Source organism: Somniosus microcephalus, chromosome 4 (genome assembly GCF_052327205.1).
Source record: "Somniosus microcephalus isolate GS21.2 chromosome 4, FLI_Smic_1.0, whole genome shotgun sequence".
Taxonomy (NCBI): domain Eukaryota; kingdom Metazoa; phylum Chordata; class Chondrichthyes; order Squaliformes; family Somniosidae; genus Somniosus; species Somniosus microcephalus.
Window position 1 is genome coordinate 295,348,738 of NC_140990.1, and position 21,273 is coordinate 295,370,010.

Below are 21,273 nucleotides of genomic sequence, written 5' to 3' on the forward strand. Positions count from 1 at the left end.
TTTTCCTCCTGATCCTCCTTGACCTCTCTGCAGCCTTTGACATAGTTGACCACACTAGCCTCCTCCCAATGCTCACTGGTGCCCAGTTTGGGTTCCGCCAAGACCACTCGGCTCCTGACCTCATTACAGCCTTGGTCCAAACATGGACAAAAGAGCTGAATTCCAGAGGTGAGGTGAGAGCAACTGCCCTTGACATCAAGGCAGCATTTGACAGAGTCTGGCATCAAGGAGCCCTAGTAAAACTGAAGTCAATGGGAATCAGGGGGAAAATGCTCCACTGGCTGGAGTCATACCTAGCACAAAGGAAGATGGTTGTGGTGGTTGAAGGTCAATCATCACAGCCCCAGGACATTGCTGCAGGAGTTCCTCAGGACAGTGTCCTAGGCCCAACCATCTTCAGCGGCTTCATCAATGACCTTCCCTCCAACATAAGGTCAGACATGGGGATGTTTGCTGATGACTGCACAGTGTTCAGCGCCAATCGCAGCTCCACAGATAATGAAGCAGTCCATGCCCACATGCAACAAGACCTGGACGACGTTCAGGCTTGGGCTGATAAGTGGTAGGTAACATTCGTGCCACAGAAGAGCCAGGCAATGACTATCCTCCCTTCCCTTGACATTCAATGGCATTACCATTGCCGAATACCTCACTATCAACACCTAGGGGTCACCATTAACCAGAAACTTAACTGGACCAGCCACATAAATACGATGGCAACAAGAGCATGTCAGAGACTAAGTATTCTGCGGCGAGTGTCTCACCTCCTGACTCCCCAAAGCCTTTCCACCATCTACAAGGCAAAAGTAAGGAGTGTGATGGAATACTCTCCACTTGCCTGGATGAGGGCAGCTCCAACAACACTCAAGAAGCTCGACACCATCCAGGACAAAGCAGCCCACTTGATTGGTACCCCATCCACCACCTGAAACATTCACTCCCTCCACCACCGGTGTACCGTGGCTGCAGTGTGTACCATCTACAAGATGCACTGCAGCAACTCGCCAAGGCTTTTTCGGCAGCACCTCTCAAACCTGTGACCTCTTCCACCTAGAAGGGCAAGGGCAGCAGGCACATGGGAACACCACCACCTGCAAGTTCCCCTCCCAAGTCACACACCATCGTGACTTAGAAGTATATCGCCGATCCTTCATCGCCGCTGGGTCAAAATCCTGGAACTCCCTACCTAACAGCACTGTGGGAGTACCTTCACCACACAGACTGCAGCGTTTCAAGAAGGCGGCTCATCACCACCTTCTCAGGGGCAACTAGGGATGGGCAATAAATGCTGGCATTGCCAGCGACGCCCTAATCCTATAAACAATTTTTTTTTTAAATGCCCCCTTCCACTGTCCAGTGCAGAGGTATGGCCTTTGCATGATCGACTGCTATCTATCCAATCATAGCCAGAGCATCTCCAACAATGCTCTTTCTGCCCCTGTACCATTAATTCTGGAGTCCCCCAACATTACAACGGTGACCACACTTCAAAAGTACTTCATTGGCTGTGAAAGGCATGATATAAATACAAATTCTTTTTTTATCATCCTTGTATTTAAATTCCTTCATAGCCTTGTCACAGCTTATTTCTGTAATCTCCTCCCCCCTACACCTGCTAGATCGCTCTGTTCCTTAGACTCTGGCCTCTTGCACATCCCCCTCCCACAACCCCACCCCCTCCCCCACACTTCATCACCCCATCGGCAGCTGGGTGTTGATCTGTTGTGGTTCCACATTCTGGATATCTCCATAATCCCGCCACCTCTCTTACCTCACTTAAGATCCTCCTTAAAAACCATCTCTTTGACTAAGCTTTCGGTCACTCTTTCCCACCCCCCGGCCAATTTCCTTTTTTGGTTCTTCATCCATTTTTGTCCGATTACACCTCTGTGAAATACCTGTGAGGCAAGTGTGGTGCTTCTTGTATATGTATGCAAGGGAAGCTGGAAACAAATTTCAACTACAGGATTGAAAATCTGATTGATTCTCACAGTCTTTGTTTTTATCTGCTTCACACCTTTCGCCAGTTTCTCTCCAATCTCCCCTCATGGCCTCTCCGCGCTCATCTTGTCCACAAGACTCACTTCCTGCACCCTCGACCCTATTCCCACCAAACTGCTGACTACCAAACTTCCTTTTCTGGCTCCCATGTTAGCTGACATTGTTAACGGTTCTCTCTCCTCAAGTACTGTCCCCCCTCTCCCTCAAATATGCCGTCATCACCCCTCTCCTCGAAAAGACAACCCTTGACCCCTCTGTCCTTGCAAACTACCGCCCCATCTCCAACCTCCCTTTCCTCTCCAAAGTCCTTGAATGTGTTGTCACCTCCCAAATCCGTGCCCATCTTTCCCGGACCTCCATGTTTGAATCCCTTGCCACAGTACCAAAACAGCTCCCATCAAAGTCACAAATGACATCCTTTATGACTGTGACAAAGGTAAACTATCTCGCCTCATTGTTCTTGACTTGTCTGCAGCCTTTGACATAGTTGATCACTCCATCCTCCTCCAACGCCTCTCCACTGTCGTCCAGCTGGGTGGGACTGCACTCGCCTGGTTCCATTCTTATCTATCTAATCATAGCCAGAGAATCACCTGCAACGGCTTCTCTTCCCGCTCCCGCTCCCACATCGTTACCTCTGGTGTCCCCCAAGGATCTATCCTTGGCCCCCTCCTATTTCTCATCTACATGCTGCCCCTTGACAACATCATCCGAAAACACAGCGTCAGTTTCCACATGTACGCTGATGACACCCAGCTCTACCTCACCACCACTTCTCTCGACCCCACCACAGTCTCTAAATTGTCAGACTGCTTGTCCAATATCCAGTTCTGGATGAGCCGACATTTTCTCCAATTAAATATTGGGAAGACCAAAGCCATTGTTTTTGGTCCCCGCCACAAACTCCAATCCCTAGCCACTGATTCCATCCCTCTCCTTAACATCTGTCTGAAGCTGAACACACTGTTCGCAACCTTGGTGTCATATTTGATCCTGAAATGAGTTTCCGACCACATATTCGCAACATAACTAAGGTCGCCTATTTCCACCTCCGTAACATCGCCCGTCTGCGCCCTTGCCTCAGCTCATCCGCTGCTGAAACCCTCATCCATGCCTTTGTTTCCTCTAGACTTGACTATTCCAACGCACTCCTGGCTGGCCTCCCACATTCTACCCTACGTAAACTTGAGGTCATCCAAAACTCGGCTGCCCGTGTCCTAACTCGCACCAAGTCCCGTTAACTCTATGCTCGCAGACCTGCATTAGCTCTTGGTTAAGCAATGCTTCAATTTCAAAATTCTCATCCTGGTTTTCAAATCCCTCCATATCTATGTAATCTCCTCCAGTCCCACAACACCCCCACTCCCCGCCAGATATCTGCGTTCCTCTAATTCTGCCCTCTTGAGCATCCCTGATTATAATCACTCAACCATTGGTAGCCGTGCCTTCTGTTGTCTAGGCCCTAAGCTCCGGAATTCCCTGCCTAAACCTCTCCACCTTGCTACCTCTCTATCCTCCTTTAAGATGCTCCTTAAAACCTACCTCTTTGACCAACCTGTCCTAATTTCTCCTTTTGTGGCTCAATGTCAAATTTTTAATGTTATAATACTCCTGTGAAGTGCCTTGAGATGTTTTACTAAATTAAAGGCACTATATAAATACACATTGTTGTTGTTGTTGTTGTTTCACTACTTGAATGTACATTTTTTCAGCTTGAATATAAAATGTCATATCAATGCTACATGATTTTCATATCTATTATCACAGTCCAGTAAAATAAAGTGGCTACTAGCCCACAGTTAATCCAACCATGAAGTTAAAAGCTGAAGCCTTACACAAATGTATAAAGTAAAGTTGTTGAATGTATAACTAAAATAGGAAGCACATACTGCTTGAAATAATTGTATTTGTGATTGAAAATTAAATCATGGTAGCAGATAACACAAGTCACTTATTTCATTTTTAACCAGAATCTTCACAGTTGGAGTTCAAGTTATATATTTTTTTGTTAAACAGTGGGACATCTCTACCTTAAGCAGTTGTTGTCTGGCTTGGCTTGTGAATTGGGACCAGACCCAAGTAACCGCCTTTTGGATTCTCTTTTAATGTTTCTACCCTTATTATTTGGCTAAAACGTTAGGACTCAATATAAACATTCGTTGAAGAGGCAACATTTTCATGGGAAAGATGTTCGACGAACTTTTTGCCGTGAGAAAAACATATGAGACAAGATAAATGATAACAGTGCATTGCTTGGACGTCACTGTGACAAAATAAATGCACAACTCTTCAGGCTCCTCTCCATCCTCAAACAACAAAAAAAGATTTGACAAACAATTTTCAGGAAGACAGTGTCCCTTCAGAAAGTTGCAACAATACATCATGTACCTTTAAGTGCGACAGTGCCATGCACTGGAGATTTGATGCAAGTTCATTCTAATATAACTAAATATGCAGAATATCAATTATGACCTAATAATTCATACAATTGTAAGCTCTGAAATATTCAGCTATGACACATTTAACTGATTAAAAAAAACATTTTTTCTGAATTTTGATTTCTGATTTGGTTCCAGTTGTCAGTACACCAAAACTTGTCAGGCACTGATACAAGAACAAGCAGTACACACTGGGCCCGATAATAACCCAGAGGCAGGTTTTAAGCGGAGGCAAGGTGACAGCGGGTGCCAAACCTGAAAGAAGTTTCAGTGTGTCGGAATGCCCGATTTCAACATGACTACCTAATTAAAATTTTACTTCTGGGTTTCGAGCGTCCAATGCGCAACTGCGGGCGTGATGCGCCCACGCATGACACAATCTCAACTCCACTATTTAAAGGGGCCAATTCAAAGATGGCAATTGGAGGAGTTAGGAGTTTGTGCAAAGAGATGGCAAAGTTTAAAGATGGAATCAGGACGGTCAAAGGCTGCGCCCCGGTTTAGTGACACATCACTTGATGTCTTCCTGGGTGCAGTGAGAAGCCGGCAGCAGATCACCTTCCTCGGCAACGGGAGGAAAAAACCTGCTGCTGTCACCAGAAAGGCATGGTTGGAGGTGGCTGAGATGATCAGCATTAGAAGCATTGTGGCCCATTCCTGGATCCAGGAAGTGCTTTAATGACATAACGACGTCAGGAAAGGTGAGTACAATTGCAGGTTCATTTACATCCTATTGTGCATAACCCCCCCTCTCTCAATGTCTTGTCCATATCTCCATCACATCGTTCCTCACACCCACTTAAGTTTCAAGAGCATCCATCGTTCATTTTCTGTGCACTTCCTCACATCTCAATTTATCCATCCACCACTGCCACTCACCTTAATCCTTTTGCAATGTGACAGCTGTGGCGAGTTCGTGTCGGAGGGTGCAGTCTTCTCCAAGCTCTGCTCAGCTGGACTGAGGTGTTGAACCCCAGGGGCCATCGATGAAAAGGAGAATCATTGAGGGCCAGCAGCAAATTTGTGATGTATTGGCAGACATGCCATGTACACTCTCCACAATAGCAGAGTGGATGAAGGAGTCCAGCTTGAATATTTGTGGATTGAATTTGCAGGCCATTGCGAGTATGTCTGCCATAGAGAGAGTGGTCACCTCCATGGAACTTCAATTGCGTCTATCATACCAGTCCATGCAGGCCTTGACGATGGCCATGCAGACTTCATATGTCAGCACGTCTGCCGCCTTAAACAGGATGACAGATACCTTATCCGTGGCCTTACAAGGCGTCACTGATCTGCACCAAGCAGCTCCCCAGCAGAGTGGTAGGAGTGATGTGCTGCTGACAGGTGGATGATGAGGAAAGACATGGAAGTAGGGACTCCACTCAAAGTGCTCCCACTTCGCATCCATTTCCCCCCCGCCCCCCCAGTCAGTACCCAGAATGCTGCCTCTTCTCCCGATGCCAATGTCCAATCCCGCACAGGTGCAGGTGGAGCAGTTTCTGGCGAGGCGTTCCTGGGCTCCAACACCCAGAGGTGTGGGGCCAATATCATTTCACCAGGCACAGTAGGGATCTGAGCAGCCTGCCTCTAACTCTGCTGAAGCCACAGTGGGTGCACCAGGTAGGAGCAGCAGGCAAAGGATGAGTTAAATATTGTAATTCACCAAAGGTATGCACATGGGTGTTTATTAAAAAGTTATGTTATTAAGTTTCTGTTGCATGGCCACCAGGTCCAGCAGGGAGCAACTCTTCTTCCAGGAGGTTGCAGATGTCTACGACCACCCGAGCTGTCAATCTGAGCCTCCGGAAGCATTGTTCTTCAGAGAGGTCAAGGAAACTGAGCCTCTGTCTGCACACCCTGTTAGGTGTGTAAGTGCAGGGTTCTCAAAATTCCCGCACTCCCCAAATTATGGATCAAGGGATCCTGCTTGGACAAGTTATTAAAAACAGGGTACCCAAAATGGCTTCTGTAGCCTCGTGACCAAAACCAACAGGATTTTTTTAAAGCAAGGCCCTGCAGACAGGCAGGCCCGGAGACGAAACTTAAAATGCAGGAATCTGTGAAAAGACTCTGGAGCCAGACACTCAAAGTAAACACAGAATATGCATTCATTTGCCTTGAAACAGATCAAGCTAGAATGGGCCTAAAATCAAGGCCATTAGGTTTCTGCATATTTAATCGGTAACAGCTCACAGTAGCCATCAAGTCAGGATGGGGACAATTAAGTTTCATCCATGACAAACAACCAGGACATCGAGGCCATTAGACCCGGAGACAACCACTCCACAAGTTGTTAAAGTAAATGGCTATAATCATTTTTAAACGAGCCCGCCAAAAGAAAAGGATTAAAGAATGGGTATAATTGTAGGCCCATCAGTGGCAATCGCTCTCTTGGCTCTTGACTCTTATCTCTTGCTTGTGGCCTTGGCCTGCTGCCTCTCGTTCTCGTGCCCTGGCCTCGTGGCGGGTTCTCTTCTCGCTCCCCGCGCCGCTCAATTACCAAGGACGCCCATTACACCGGGGCCAAACGTGGGAGGAGAACGAGACCCGAGTTCAAAACCACACAGGACACACAGGCCACAAACGGGCAGACGAGACGAGACGAGACGAAGAAGAAGGTAAACCGGTAAAGGCAGAGGAAAGACGTATTGGGGACAAACGCCCAGTTATAAGCTGGTGTTTGGTGAATACATGCACAGACAGTAAAACCCCGTTTTTAAGACTGCCAACCGACCCCCAACCGCAGCAATACCATCGACGACCGCCCAAGGAAGAAGAAGAAGAAGACCCATCGCAACTCGACGACGATGGCAGCTGAGGAAAAGGAGGGCGCTTCGCATAAACAACTTCAGCAACAGGATACCCCAAAGGACAGCAAGAGCAGACCTCAAAACTCCACCAGTTAAAGCAACAGGTTTCGGATTGATGAGCATCAATTCCTGGCCCCTCATAGCTTAATCTAGTTAGGTATAGGGGGTGGGATAAGGATAAGGGGATTGTTAATGTAGTTGTTTTCCCTCGATGTGCCGTGTGTTCCCCATTCCCATATAAGTGTAATTGTTTATGCCTGTATCCTATATCAGTAATTCTCATAAGATTGTGTTTTAATCTGCTTTTAATAAAATTTTGGTTTTCTTGCACCAAACCACTTGTCTACTCGATTTTCTGTATCGCCGCCTGTACCTAAGTCTGGTGTCTAGAACCCAGGGGTGTGGGAGCGATTCGAACCGCTCAAAGACAGTCAGAGGTGAAGCTGACTGGGCGCACACCACCCCCCTACAGGTGGGTGGTGCATCCTGTGAACTCGGCCTCTCTCTTGTCCACCTGTCTGTTGCCCACCAAAGCACAACCTTGCTAGCTAAAGCAACCATGGCGCCATCCTGATGTTGTGTGCGTGAACACCTGCAAACTTTACCAACACGTCTGTCACCACAGGAACTCTCAGCAATCCATTTACCAGAGGGAACAGAGAAAGCATCTGTGAGCAATGAGCCTTTATTAATTTCAGGACACCTGCCCTTTAACCATCCCCAGGACATGCCGCTCAATCGCGCCTCAGTTTTACTGCCGATTTCCAGGAAACCCGTGCTGGAGGTGTTAAATTCAAAGCACAGTCAAAATTGGAGGGACGTCCCCTCATTAACATATTCAAATGATGGACCAGCCTCGCGAGGTCTGGTTACTCAGCCGAACCGTTAAAACCGGAAGTGGACGCCTTGGAGGCGGGTTGGGGGTCGGATTTCCTTTTTTTGATATTTTGACCTGCCCACCCGCCACTAACGCATCCATCCTTGGGGTTAAAACTTCCCCCGCTCATTCCATGTACTGCAGTTGATGTCAGTCACCAAGTCTCTGCAACCCAAGCCACTGCGCAAAGATCACTTAGCATATTCATGTATACTATACCATGTGCACTGCACACTGTCAAAGTGCTCTATGTTAGATTGGTTGCGGCACACTGTCAATCAATACGATTAAAAGATTATGGGGGTGATTTTGACTTTCAGTGATCGTGTTAAACGGACAACATCGGATCGATTGTCCGGTTATACACCTCTCCCGATTTTCCTTTTCATTGGAGTCATTTCCAGACCCCACTCCCACTGCTGTCCATGGTTCAAAACCTCCCTTGGCTGTAGTTCTTGCTCCTCAATGGCTTGCAGCACCAGATTTGACTGGCACAACCTCCCAATACCAAACTTCACTGCTATTGTGGGAGCCTGTAGAAGGACTGGGTTGGGGAGGTGGCACGATGTCTGTGAAAATGGAATATGCTAGGTTATTCTCTGGGGGTTCTCCTGTAACTTCAGCAGTAGATTGGTGAAACAATGAATAGACAACATAAACACGGTTTTTGCTGATCTTCCACCAAAGTGACGGCAGCCGATTGGGAGAACCCCCAAGGAAATTCCCAGCGATAGAGAGAGAATGGGAAATATACAGAGGAGACAGTGCAGGAGAAACTTACAGAAAGTAGGAAACTAAAAGATTTAGAATGAGAAGGAATGGGAGTTTTGCTACTGGAATATCATGTAAACTTGGTTTAAGCTTAATCATCACCCACCTGAAGTAAAAAGAAAGAAAGACTTGCATTTATATAGCACCTTTCACAACCACCGGATGTCCCAAAGCACTTTACAGCCAATGAAGTACTTTCGAAGTGTAGTCACTGCTGCAATGTAGGAAACGAAGTAGGTAAAATTAGGTAAACTCTACAACATATCCACAAATATCTTGCCAACCTCTCAGCTGAGCCATTGGTATCAGCAGCACTGCAGATAGATGTAAGCAAATCACTGCAGTAAAGTTTTGAACTTTGCGCCGTGACAGAATTCAAACACCTTTAATCTTAAGGGTGATTAAAATCCTATTGAAAACAGAGCAGAAATTCACATGTAGTTAGCTAAAGGTTAAATGGGCATTCCAGTTCAAGCGACTTCATTAGACATTTCATATCAACCAGAGAGATCTCTGGAAAGTCTCAAGTTGAACAGGCTAAACTTAACAACAGTCTTTTGATCGAAGGATAACGGGATTTATTTTTTAACTGGTACGCTTGAGCGGCTGAATGTTTATTAGGAACTTTAAAAATGCATACTGCCACATAGCTATCAGAGAAAGCCATAAAAAAATAAATCTTTCCAGTGGTGGGTAGTATAATGTGTCCCTCTATTTCACGATATCTGTGCAAAGGGCGTTAACAAAGTTCCTATCTCATGTGGTAACTAACCCAAATCTGCAAGGCAGGATACAAACTCACTCCTCTCTCAGAAACACGCGTTCCTTTTGTTCTCTCGGTTTCTCTCTCCACGGATGCTGCCTGGCCTGCTGAGTTTTTCCATTGTTTTCTGTTGTTATTTCCTTTTTTTCCTTCTTGCTTGCGTTTTTATTGGCAGCGTTGGTTATATTTTTCAGCTAACTTCAATTCAAACAACTAAAGGTTAGTGTTTAGATTAAAGTCCTGAACAGTGACAACAAAGAAATGGATCCCCCGAAGCTCATATCTTTGCAGATATAAATTATTACTGTTGTGAACATAAACCTGTGAGCACAAAAAGTGGTTTATGGAAACTGGAGCCCCGATTTTAACTCAGGGCAAGATTCAGGCGGGCAGGGGTTGGGGCGAGTGGCATGCTCCCATGACATCGCCGCCATGAGGCCTGGCTGATTTTAACTCCTGGGTCTCATTTTAATATGATTGATAGACTTCCCATTTGATCATGTTGGGAAATGGGCAGACCACCCATTTTCTCCACACAATTTCTGGCGGACCTCTGGAAGCATATTTAAAGTGGGAACGCACCTCTTAAAGCGAGGCTGCATTCCTTTCTGGAAGATTTCATTTGAACAGTGTGGAGACAATTATCTTGGCATTACTGAGTTCCAGGGCTGCCTCCTGGGTATCAGATGCCTCCCTAGAGATCCTGGTAGAAGAGGTCAGGGCAAGGAGGAAGATGTGGTACCCCAGCACCCACAGGAGCATCTCCAGGGCCACTATCCAGCAAGCTTGAACAGAGATAGCTAACAGGGTCAGTGCCAATAGCATCACCTCCAGGGCCCGACTTCAGTGTAGGAAGAGGTTGAATTAGCTCACAAAAGCAGAAAGGGTGAGCATAGCTCTTCATCTCTCTCAGCAGCATCTGCCAACATTCAATTCACCCTTTCCCCCACACTACTTTTGATTCCCTCATCTCTATCACATCCTTCAACATACAATCAAAAAGGCAAACTGCAACACCTGCCTTTCTCATTCCAAACACACTAACCTCTTCCTTTGCTGTCTTCATACCACACACTAACACCATTCTTTTCTCACATCCTGGCACTTGCACAACCACCAATTCATCCCAAGACTCCTTCCTCACTTCACATTCCACACACTTGGCTTTACATTTATCACCACCCCTCCATCCTAATTCCATCATTCTTCTCCAGCTCTCAGCCCATATATTATATGCACAAGCCCTAAACATCTCCACTTACTTATTCAACAGCCACTCACTAACTCTCCCCCCACCCTTTCTTTCTGCAGGATAAGACAGCATATAATGCCACAGAGAGGTGCAAAACTGGGGGAGGAGTACCTAACATCATAGGCCTCACCCAAGTTGTACTATTCAATAAGATCATGGCTGAGCTTTACTTCCACTCCATTTATCTGCCCTTGTTCCATATCCCTTGATATCCTTATGTAACAACAATCTAGCGCTCTCAGTTTTGTAAATTTCAGTTGACCCATCACCCAGAGCCTTTTGGGGAGCGTGTTCCAGATTTGCACCAGCAAGAAGCCCTGGAGATTAGTGGACTGGGAAAAGCCACAATCATTGAAGAAAGCAAGGTTGATGGCTTAGCTGAGCTGGGTATCTGTATATTACTTGTGACCCTTCACCTCTGCAAATATTCAGCAAACTTCACCACTTCTAGCTGCATTCTCAAGACTGCCACTGGCCAAGGTCCAGCCTCTCAGTGTCATCTTAACTCTTCTACATTTTCTCTTTCCTCTCAGAACTTCACAGTAGAAATAGATTCCTGCAGAAGACACCTTGGAGGAGGACAATCCTCCTGAGCACTTATATGCTCCATCCCTCTCAAGTAGCAGCAGAGACATTGGCACTCCACGTGGGTTAGATAGTAAGCCAAGGGGTCTCCAAGCAGCAAGTACTGATGGTAGGGACAGTTCGGAAGTTAGCTTTCCGGAGGGTGAGACCCTCTCCCAGCTCTGCTGAACTGGAGAGATGAGGACTCCAGGGACACAGCCATGAAAAGAAAACTGCTTGCTTCTCACAAGCTGTTATACCAGGTCTTGGAAGACCTGCCAAGGAGTTTCAGGACTATGGCTGAAAGTAGAGAAGTCTACTTCCAGTCTAGGTGGTGTCATCAGCATTCTGCAGTTGACCTTGGCAAATGTGTCCACCTCCAGGGATACTGCAGCTGGGCCAATATCATCAACATTTGCAGCTATGGTGGAAACTCAATTGGCTGCCATGCAGGCTCTATTTAAAGACAGGCGCCCACCTTAGACAGACTGGTTAACTAAATAGATTGGGGTTTTTATGAAGTTACTCATCTTCTGCAGTCTTCTCTCCTGCACATCAGTGGAAGTAATTAGTCTCAGCTCCATGGGGGTGGCAGTGTTGCAATGGAAATAGTATGTGTTGTTCTCTCTTAGCATATCTGCTCTTTCCCCACCACTTCTACCAATACAAGCTATGGTGCCGGCAAATCAGCTGAGCCAGACTGCCCCAGCAGCAGCCGAGGTGCAGCAGTCTGTGGCTGGGCCTTCACAGACTCGAGCACCCAGAAATCACTGGCCACGAGCATCTCAAGGAGTCTCATGGGAGCAACTGCTTTGCTGAGGCCACTAGGGGAGCTCCTCGTAGAAGTAGTAGAGTTAGGAAATTTTCTTCTAAGAAAGCACCATGGGTTGACACTCGGGTGAGAAATGAATGGAAGGCAATTATTGTGCTGGGAATTAAATGAATCATCTTTTTCACATTTGGCACTTTGGTCTGCAGTGTGGTTTCATTACGGCTTCTTGGTTGGTTGGTCCTGAAAGGGACCTTTGGTTGACAAGTTCAATGCTTTCATGCTTTTCAGACTGGGAGGCCGCTTACGGGCGTTTGGTTGTCTTCTTGATGACATTAGCTGGCAAGTTCTCGGTGAACTAGCACGCACAGGGAGACCATGTGTAGGTTGTCATCTTCGACCTCCCTCGAAGACAGTGGACAGCGCTCAGTCGAATCCACACGGCATGGATGATGTGGCCACGGGCTCCACAAGTGGAAGATGAGGGATGACCCGAAGTGTGACTGTGGCCATGAGTCTCAGACCATGGAACACATCACATCAACCTGCCCACTAAGATCTGTTGTGGGAGGCACCTCATTTCTCCCACTCAGCATCTCAGGAGGCCATTGAGAATGGATAGCCAATCTAGACATCTCATTATAAGTTTTCCCATCATACAAAACAACAACAACAATAGCAGCTTCCGAGTCTGCATTGTCATTATGTATTTGATTTCAAAGTTGGCTGAATGGTTTCAATGTTCTTTGGTTTCAATGTTCTTTAATACAGGATTAAGGGAGTGGTGAAGGGGGTATCTGGACTGTTAATACGGATGGGCTTCTTTAGGTTTTTCAGGCAGGGAAATGAGCTGCCCTCACATCTCTTGCTGCAAGGTGTTGAGGTGGCCCCCTTTCTGCTATTTCATTGCCTTCTACCTGGTCCTCCTTGTCCAATGAGGACTGCTGCTGTGTCTCCTCCAAATGTAGGCCTCCCTGTATGGCAAATTTGTGCAGGACGCAGCAGACCACTACGATGCAAGAGACTTTTGGTGAGGCTTAATTTGGGGAGCTCCCAGACCTGTCCAGACACCTGAACTTCTGCTTCAGCAGCCCTATGGTGTGCTCACTATTTATCCTGGTAGCCCCATGGCATTGATTATACCAGTGTTGCCCAGGTGTGGTGGGGTTGTAGAGGGGTGGCATGAGCTAGGTGTCTAAGTGGTGTCCCTTATCCCCAGCAGCCACCCTGTCATGTTGGTGGAAAGGTTGAATATTTGGGGATGGTTGAGTGTTGCAGGATAAAAGAATCATGACCGCTACCTTGAATTATTTTGCATGATCTTGTTTTTGTGATCTGAGACTAGCTGGACACTAATGGAGTGGTAGCCCATCCTATTCACAAATGCTGCTGACTGGTGTTCTGGTGCTCTGATGGCAACATGAGTGTAATCTACGAAGCCCTGGATGTGAGGGAAGCCAGCAACTGTTGCAAATCCCTAAGTACTGTTGAAATTGTGGACAACAAGGATTTATTACAATAGGAGGAACATCAAGAAACACTGCAAGCTAAATGTGTTTCCCATAATAACTTTGCTGGTTAAGCCAGTAAGTAACTGATCCATGCAGACCAGGAAGTCTCAAATTCAATTCCTGGTCTGTGCAGAGTTAACTCATCTCAGCTGGGGTGAAAGATGTGGTGCTACATTGACTTCAGTGCCTCTAGGGGGAAATCATCCAGGGTTCCTGAGCCTGATCATTACCCAGTGATGTTTGTTAGAAGTGCAATGTGTGGACCTCAGGAATGGACAGAGCAGACATCTGATGACACTCACTGTCTAGATTCACACATGAGGAACAGTCACTTGAGCAAGGTCTTTGAGGGAAACTGGCAACTATGGAGTTGTAACCAGTAGAGAAAGGGGAAAGAAAAATCGAGGAATAATTTAATTTTATTTAGCTGAATATTTCAAGGAAAATCAAATCAGGCGAGGTGACTAGTTTGGCACTGGAGGTTTATCATCAAAGAATGGTGTCTAGTTATAAATATTCATTACATCTATTACTTTTAAAAATGTTAAACCTCCAGTGCCAAAAACTTTCAAAGCATTAAAAAATACGATTGTGCCAGAAAAAGCTAAAATGTGTCTGCACCAAAACTTTCCAAATGTTAAACCTAGGCACTGTTTAACAGGCTCCAACAGTAGGAAGGATACATTACCTAGTGAAGGTACTGTAGTCTTTAGTTCTCAAATTTTTTTTTGTCATGGGAACCAGGTAAAAGGTAATGAATCACAAAGAACATTTTACAAGTTTCCTGAACCTCAAAGATCACAATGTGTCATCCTGTCACAATGTTACTTTCATTATATAGTTTTCTCATGTCGCATTTATTTATGTCTGCGCAAGAAATTAGCTATGTTTTAAAAAGAAAGAAATTGCAAATTCTGGAAATCTAAATTAGATTTGTTAAACCACTGGACGAGGTTACTGTTAATTGCCATCTTACTAAGTTGGCTTCAGGCAGCTTTAAAATAAATAAATGCGACATGAGAAAACTATATAATGAAAGTAACACTGTGACAGGATGACACATTGTGATCTTTGAGGTTCAGGAAACCTGTAAAATGTTCTTTGTGATTCATTACCTTTTACCTGGTTCCCATGACAAAATTTTTTTTTGAGAACTAAAGACTACAGTACCTTCACTAGGTAATGTATCCTTCCTACTGTTGGAGCCTGTTACAGTGCCTAGGTTTAACATTTGGAAAGTTTTGGTGCAGACACATTTTAACTTTTTCTGGCATGATTGTATTTTTTAATGCTTTGAAAGACCTAAATAAATTTCAAAAAGTAATAGATGTAATGAATATTTATAACTAGACGCCATTCTTTGATGATAAACCTCCAGTGCCAACCTAGTCACCTCGCCTGATTTGATTTTCCTTGAAATATTGTAGAACATAAAGTGCTACAAATTTTGGCGGATGTGCGCTGTTCAAATGTATTGCACTGATGTTATGCATACACTCAGACATACAGGGGGAGGGGGCAGAGGTCACAGATTATGTAAGTATGAGCTTCCCTATTAACATTTTAATGCAACCATGCCACTACTGATCAAAGGAATAGAAGGAGCCGACGACAGGGAACAGAGACTGTATTGCTTTAGACTATAGACACACCTCAAAAAAAAATCCTTCCGAAACCTATGATGCTATAAGCCAATGTAAACAGCGCAACATATTGACGCTGCTAATCAGCACAATTATCGTGTTGTCCGTCTTACATTTGCAGCTGCCTCGGAGGTCTGTTTGTGACATGAAAAAGACAGATTCTGAAAGCATTCCACACATTAATTTTCAAATAAATTTCAGCACTAGAATGAAGCCATTTAGCTGGACACACCTGCGCGAGCTCAAATAAAACTATTTGCTACAAACTAATGTTCCTGCCATTTCCTTTTATTTATTTTTATTCATTCACAGGGATGTGGGCATCACTGGCAAGGCCAACATTTATTGCCCATCCCTAATTACCCTCCAGAAGACAACTAAGTGGCTTGCTGGGCCATTTCAGAGGACAGTTAAGAGTCAACCACATTGCTGTGGGTCTGGGCCAGACCAGGTAAGGATGGCAGATTTCCGCCCCTAAAGTGAACCAGATGTTTTTTTTACGAACATTACTGATTCCAGGTTTATTATTTAATTGAATTTAAATTCCCCAGCTGCCATGGTGGGATTATGAACTTGTCTCCAGATCATTAGTCTAGCTTTCTGGATTACTAGCCCAGTAACATAACCACTATGCTACCATTCCCGTTAAAGCACATTTAGGAATATTTCATTTCCAATCTTGCCCCAGCTGAAGCCAAGTTTCTGTCAAGGCTACAGCTTTTACAAAAGCAAAATAGTGCAGATGCTGGAAATCTGAAATAAAAACAGAAAATGCTGGAAATACTCAGCAGGTCTGGCAGCATCTGTGGAAAGAGAAACAGAGCTAATGTTTCAGGTCCGTGGCCTTTCATCAGAACTGGAAAAAGTTAGAGATGTAACAAGTTTTAAGGGAAATGGTGGGGTGGGGGAAGAAAGAACAATAGGGAAGGTCTGCGATAGGGTGGAAGGCAGGAGAGATTAAATTACAAAATTGATGATGGTGCAAGGCAAAAGGGGGTAGTAATGGGACAAGTAAAGAAAAAGATAGCTGTAAATGACAATAGAATCATTACCAGCAGCTGCTGTCCAAAAAAAAGGGGAGCAGTGTTCAATGTTCCCTCTAATTTTCTTTTCTCGTGCATGTTCCCTTTAAATTTGCTGCACGGTATCTTCCAGTGGCAACAGCTTGTGAGCGGCCTGTGCGGGACCTCCCGATTGATGCACGGCCCCACACATTGGGGGAACATTGGCGGTAATTATGATCTGAGTGGGGGAGTGTACAACGTCTTTTGTTTCTTCATTCAATTGGTGGCTCGATTAAACAGACTTTGGCCCTGATTTTGAGGCTTCTGCCTAGTGGGAACAAGCCGTAACGCTCCCAAATATCACTGAATGTACCGCCCCATTTCCGCTCTTGATCTGCGTTTTTGTTGAGGCCTGCACACTGGCGGCCGAGGCACCCGCCTGCATTAGGACACAGCCTACTTGTAATATGCAAAACATGGTCCTGTGATGTATATAGGACCCTGATGCAATTGTGAGGTACCTGTGGGTGGAGTGTGCACGACGCATGCAATATGCACCAGGCATCGAGTGGCTTTCCAGCGTTCCTTCAAGATAACTTTCTGATTTTTCCCAACATTTTTGTGGGATCAGGAGGAATTCTGCCAGCCCATCTGCCCGCTTCCCCATGATAGTCTCCCTACTTTAAATCCCTACTTCTGGCTTGGCTCTGTGCTGGAGCCATTGGATTTCATTCGGCAAGCTGTCTGCGAACGCTAATTCTGTGATCGCAGCTTGCCGTGGATATTGAAATGAGGCCAGGCCCTCAAACTAGCTTGGGCTTCTTACCAGTGACTTCGGCATGAGAGCACCACTCCCACCACCCTATCTGCCCAATGTTAGAATCGCCCCTTTAATTCTAATGCTGTGCACATAAACAACATTGTTGCATTCATTTACAGGGATTGAGCCTAGCACCTTCCTAGTCTGTATGGCTCAGTGACTCATCGGTTAAACCAATTCAGGTGCTGTTTCATAATGAACCAGGTTATGAAATAAATCTAACAGCATAATTACAGGCAGATTTATGAAGTGTCTGATCCCTGTTGAACTGCTTAAGAACCCCAGTGGAACTTGTGAATGTCAAGACCATAAAGGAAAAGGACAGCTACAAAGCATTTAAATATTCGTATAAAAAAATTATATAGTTGTAATAACACACGTACAGCAGATTATAATTGAAGACTGCAGCTTGATTGAGAGACTTGACCTGCATCTTCATTTGTTAATGAAGCTTCCCGGCCTCAGTTGTGACCTGCTGCACTCCCACACATCTATTATTACATTAATTCAACACATACCCTTTCCAAAATCATTAGATTAGTAAGGTTTGGAAATGTAGTGCTACCAATCATGCATACTAATTTTATGCTAAAATTGAAAGTGCTGGATTTGAAGTACAGTTGCTTCTCTCTGGAATACTACTGTACACTATTACCTTTGAAAGAACATACATTTTTTTTATTTGTTCATTCGTAGAGACACCTTTTGATGTACCTTTAGAGAAAGTATCTTTCTGTTGCCAAGAGAGCAAGTTGGAACTGGTGACCACCAATCACCTCTTGCCCAACATTGGCGTCAGCAGTGGCTCTATTGGTCGAACTCTCACCTCTGAGTCAGAAGGTCACTCCAGAATCCTGAGCACAAAATTCAGGCCGAACAGTGACTACACTTCAAAAGTACTTAATTGGCTGTAAAGCGCTTTGGGACGTCTTGAGGTCGTGAAAGGCACTATATAAATGCAAATTCTCTCATTTTTTTACCGTGGGTATTGTATGAGCTGGATGAGGTCTAATAGGAAACAACTCCTTGTCCTACGCTGCCTTCTGATGGCTACGCTTGAAACAATTTTACAGTGAAGAAATGTCGCTGACAACAGATGTGTCATCCTCCACCACTGGCTCCCATTTGTAAATAGGAATGGCACAACCTCCAGAGAATTAATAGTATTGTGGACCCAATGGAAAAGTAGGTCTATGAAGCGGCCGTTATAATGAGCACCTCTTATTGCAACAATATGGAACCAATCTTGCGCATCTGTGCGCTTGTGTTACGATGCAAGGGCACAGATGCGTGGGGCCAGCCGTGTGTTGATTCCACCCGCAAGAAATTATCTGCCATTATGAGGAGGAAAAGATACTGCAAGCAAACAACTTACTATGAATGAGTTGAAATGGACTAGTTTTAAAAATTACTGTCTATTCCCTGATATTGAGTGCTCAGGCTCAGTTTCTAAAGCTCAATGGATCTGCATGATGACTGGGTCGCCATATTTTGTGATGGAGACCAGCAGGCCTGCAGAAATGGAACTTGATGGGAAATACAAATGGGGAAAAGCAGATTATGGAGGCCACTCTCCTAGGACTGGAACAATAAAAAGTAATGGAATAATTTTTTTTCTAAATTCGTCCATGGGATGTGAGCGACGCTGGCAAGGCCCATCCCTAATTGCCCTCGAGAAAGTGGTGGTGAACCACCTTCTTGAACCGCTGCAGTACATGTAGTGAAGGTATTCCCATTTTGCTGTTAACAAGGGAGTTCCACGATTTTGACCCAGCGACGATGAAGGAACGCCAATATATTTCCAAGTCAGGATGGTGTGTGACTTGGAAGTGATGGTGTTCCCATGCGCCTGCTGCCCTTGTTCTTCTAGGCAGTAGAGGTCATGGGTTTGGGAGGTGCTGCCGAAGAAGCCTTGCAATGCATCTTGTAAATGGTACACACTGCAGCTGCAGTGCACTTGTGGTGGAGGGAGTGAATGTTTAAGGTGGTGGATGGTGTGCAAATCAAGTGGGCTGCTTTGTCCTGGATGTTGTCGAGCTTCTTGAGTGTTGTTGGAGCTGCACTCACCCAGGCAAGTGGAGAGTATTCCATCACAATCCTGACTTGTGCCTTGTAGATAGTGGAAAGGCTTTGCCCAGAGAATCCAGGAAATGTTGGATTACAGCACTACCAGAGGTTCAAACTTTGCCTTGAAACTCATCCCGTGCTGTGATGTACTTAAAATATGATTCCCAAAGGCAGCATTACTTATTCTGTATTTCAAAGATGAGTAAAGCAAAAATGCAACAAAAAGGTGAAATTACAGTGTCATCTTCAAATGATAGCTGCAACCTCATGTTACACTCAACAGAATCCAATCTTCATATATGCCAAGTATGCTGTCAATTTAATCCCCAGAGCTTAAATGTGGACATTCAACAACAGATGTGAAAAATGTGAATTATTTTCAATTATTATACATTCCTGGCTCGATGGCAGGACCAGACTAATGATGAGGGAAGACAGCAGGCAGGAGTAAAACAAAAAAAATACTGTAGCCCAAAATAACAAGCAAAAAGCCAAGATCCTACACAAATACATAGAAGCATAGAAGATAGGAGCAGGAGTAGGCCATTCGGCCCCTCGAGCCTGTTCCGCCATTTAATGAGATCATGGCTCATCATCCAAACTCAGTACCCTGTCCTAGCTTTCTCCCCATATCCCTTGATCCCTTTAGCTTTAAGAAATATATCTAACTCCTTCTTACATATATTTAATGAATTGGCCTCAACTGCCTTCTGTGGTAGAGAATTCCACAGGTTCACCGCTCTCTGGGTGAAGAAATTCCTCCTCATCTCTGTCATAAATGGCTTACCCCTTATCTTTAGACTGTGACCCCTGGTTCTGGACTCCCCTGCCATTGGAAACATCCTTCCTGCATCTAGCCTGTCTAGTCCTGTTAGAATTTTATAAGTTTCAATGAGATCCCCTCTCATTCTTCTAAACTCCAGCGAGTATAAGCCCATTCGACCCAATCTCTCCTCATACGTCATTCCTCCCTCTCATTAGACCTTATGTTCCCTGACATCTCTGGGGGATTATTTGTGTCCTCCTTTGTGAAGACAGAACCAAAGTATGTATTTAATTGGTCTGCCATTTCTTTGTTCCCCATTATAAATTCCCCTGATTCTGACTGCAAGGGACCTACGCTTGACTTCACCAATGTTTTTCTATTCACATATCTATAGAAGCTTTTACAGTCAGTTTTTATGTTCCCTGCAAGCTTAATCTGATACTCTATTTTCCCCCTCTTAATTAATCCCTTTGTCCTCCTTTGCTGAATCCTAAACTGCTCCCAATCCTCAGGTTTGCTGCTTTTTCTGGCCAATTTATATGTCCTCTCCTTGGATCTTATGCTATCCCTAATTTCCCTTGTTAGCCACGGTTGAGTCACCTTTTTTGTTTTATTTTTCTGCCAAACAGGGATGAACATTAGACCTTATGTTCCCCAACATCTCTGGGGGATTATGACAGCACGGTGGCATAGTGGTTAGCACTGTTGCCTCACAGCGCCAGGGACCCGGGTTCGAATCCGGCCTCAGGCGAATGTCTGTGTGGAGTTTGCACATTTTCCCCGTGTTTACATGGGTTTCCTCCGGGTGCTCCGGTTTCCTCCCACAGTCCAAAGATGTGCGGGTTAGGTTGATTGGCTATGCTAAATTGACCCTTAGTGTTCGGGGGATTAAATACGTGGGGTTACGGGGATAGGGTGGGATATGTGTTGGTGTAGGGGTTACGGGGATCAGGTGGGATATGTGTCGGTGCAGGCTCGATGGGCCGAAATGGCCTCTATCTGCACTGTGGGGTTTCTGTGATTTCTGTGATTTCCGTGAACAAATTCTGTAGTTCATCCATGTGATCTTTAAATGTTTGCCATTGCCTATCCACCGTCAACCCTTTAAATAACATTCCCCAATCCATCCTACCCAACTCGCGCCTCATACCATTGTAGTTTCCTTTATTTAAATTCAGGACCCTAGTCTCTGAGTCAAATACATCACTCTCCAG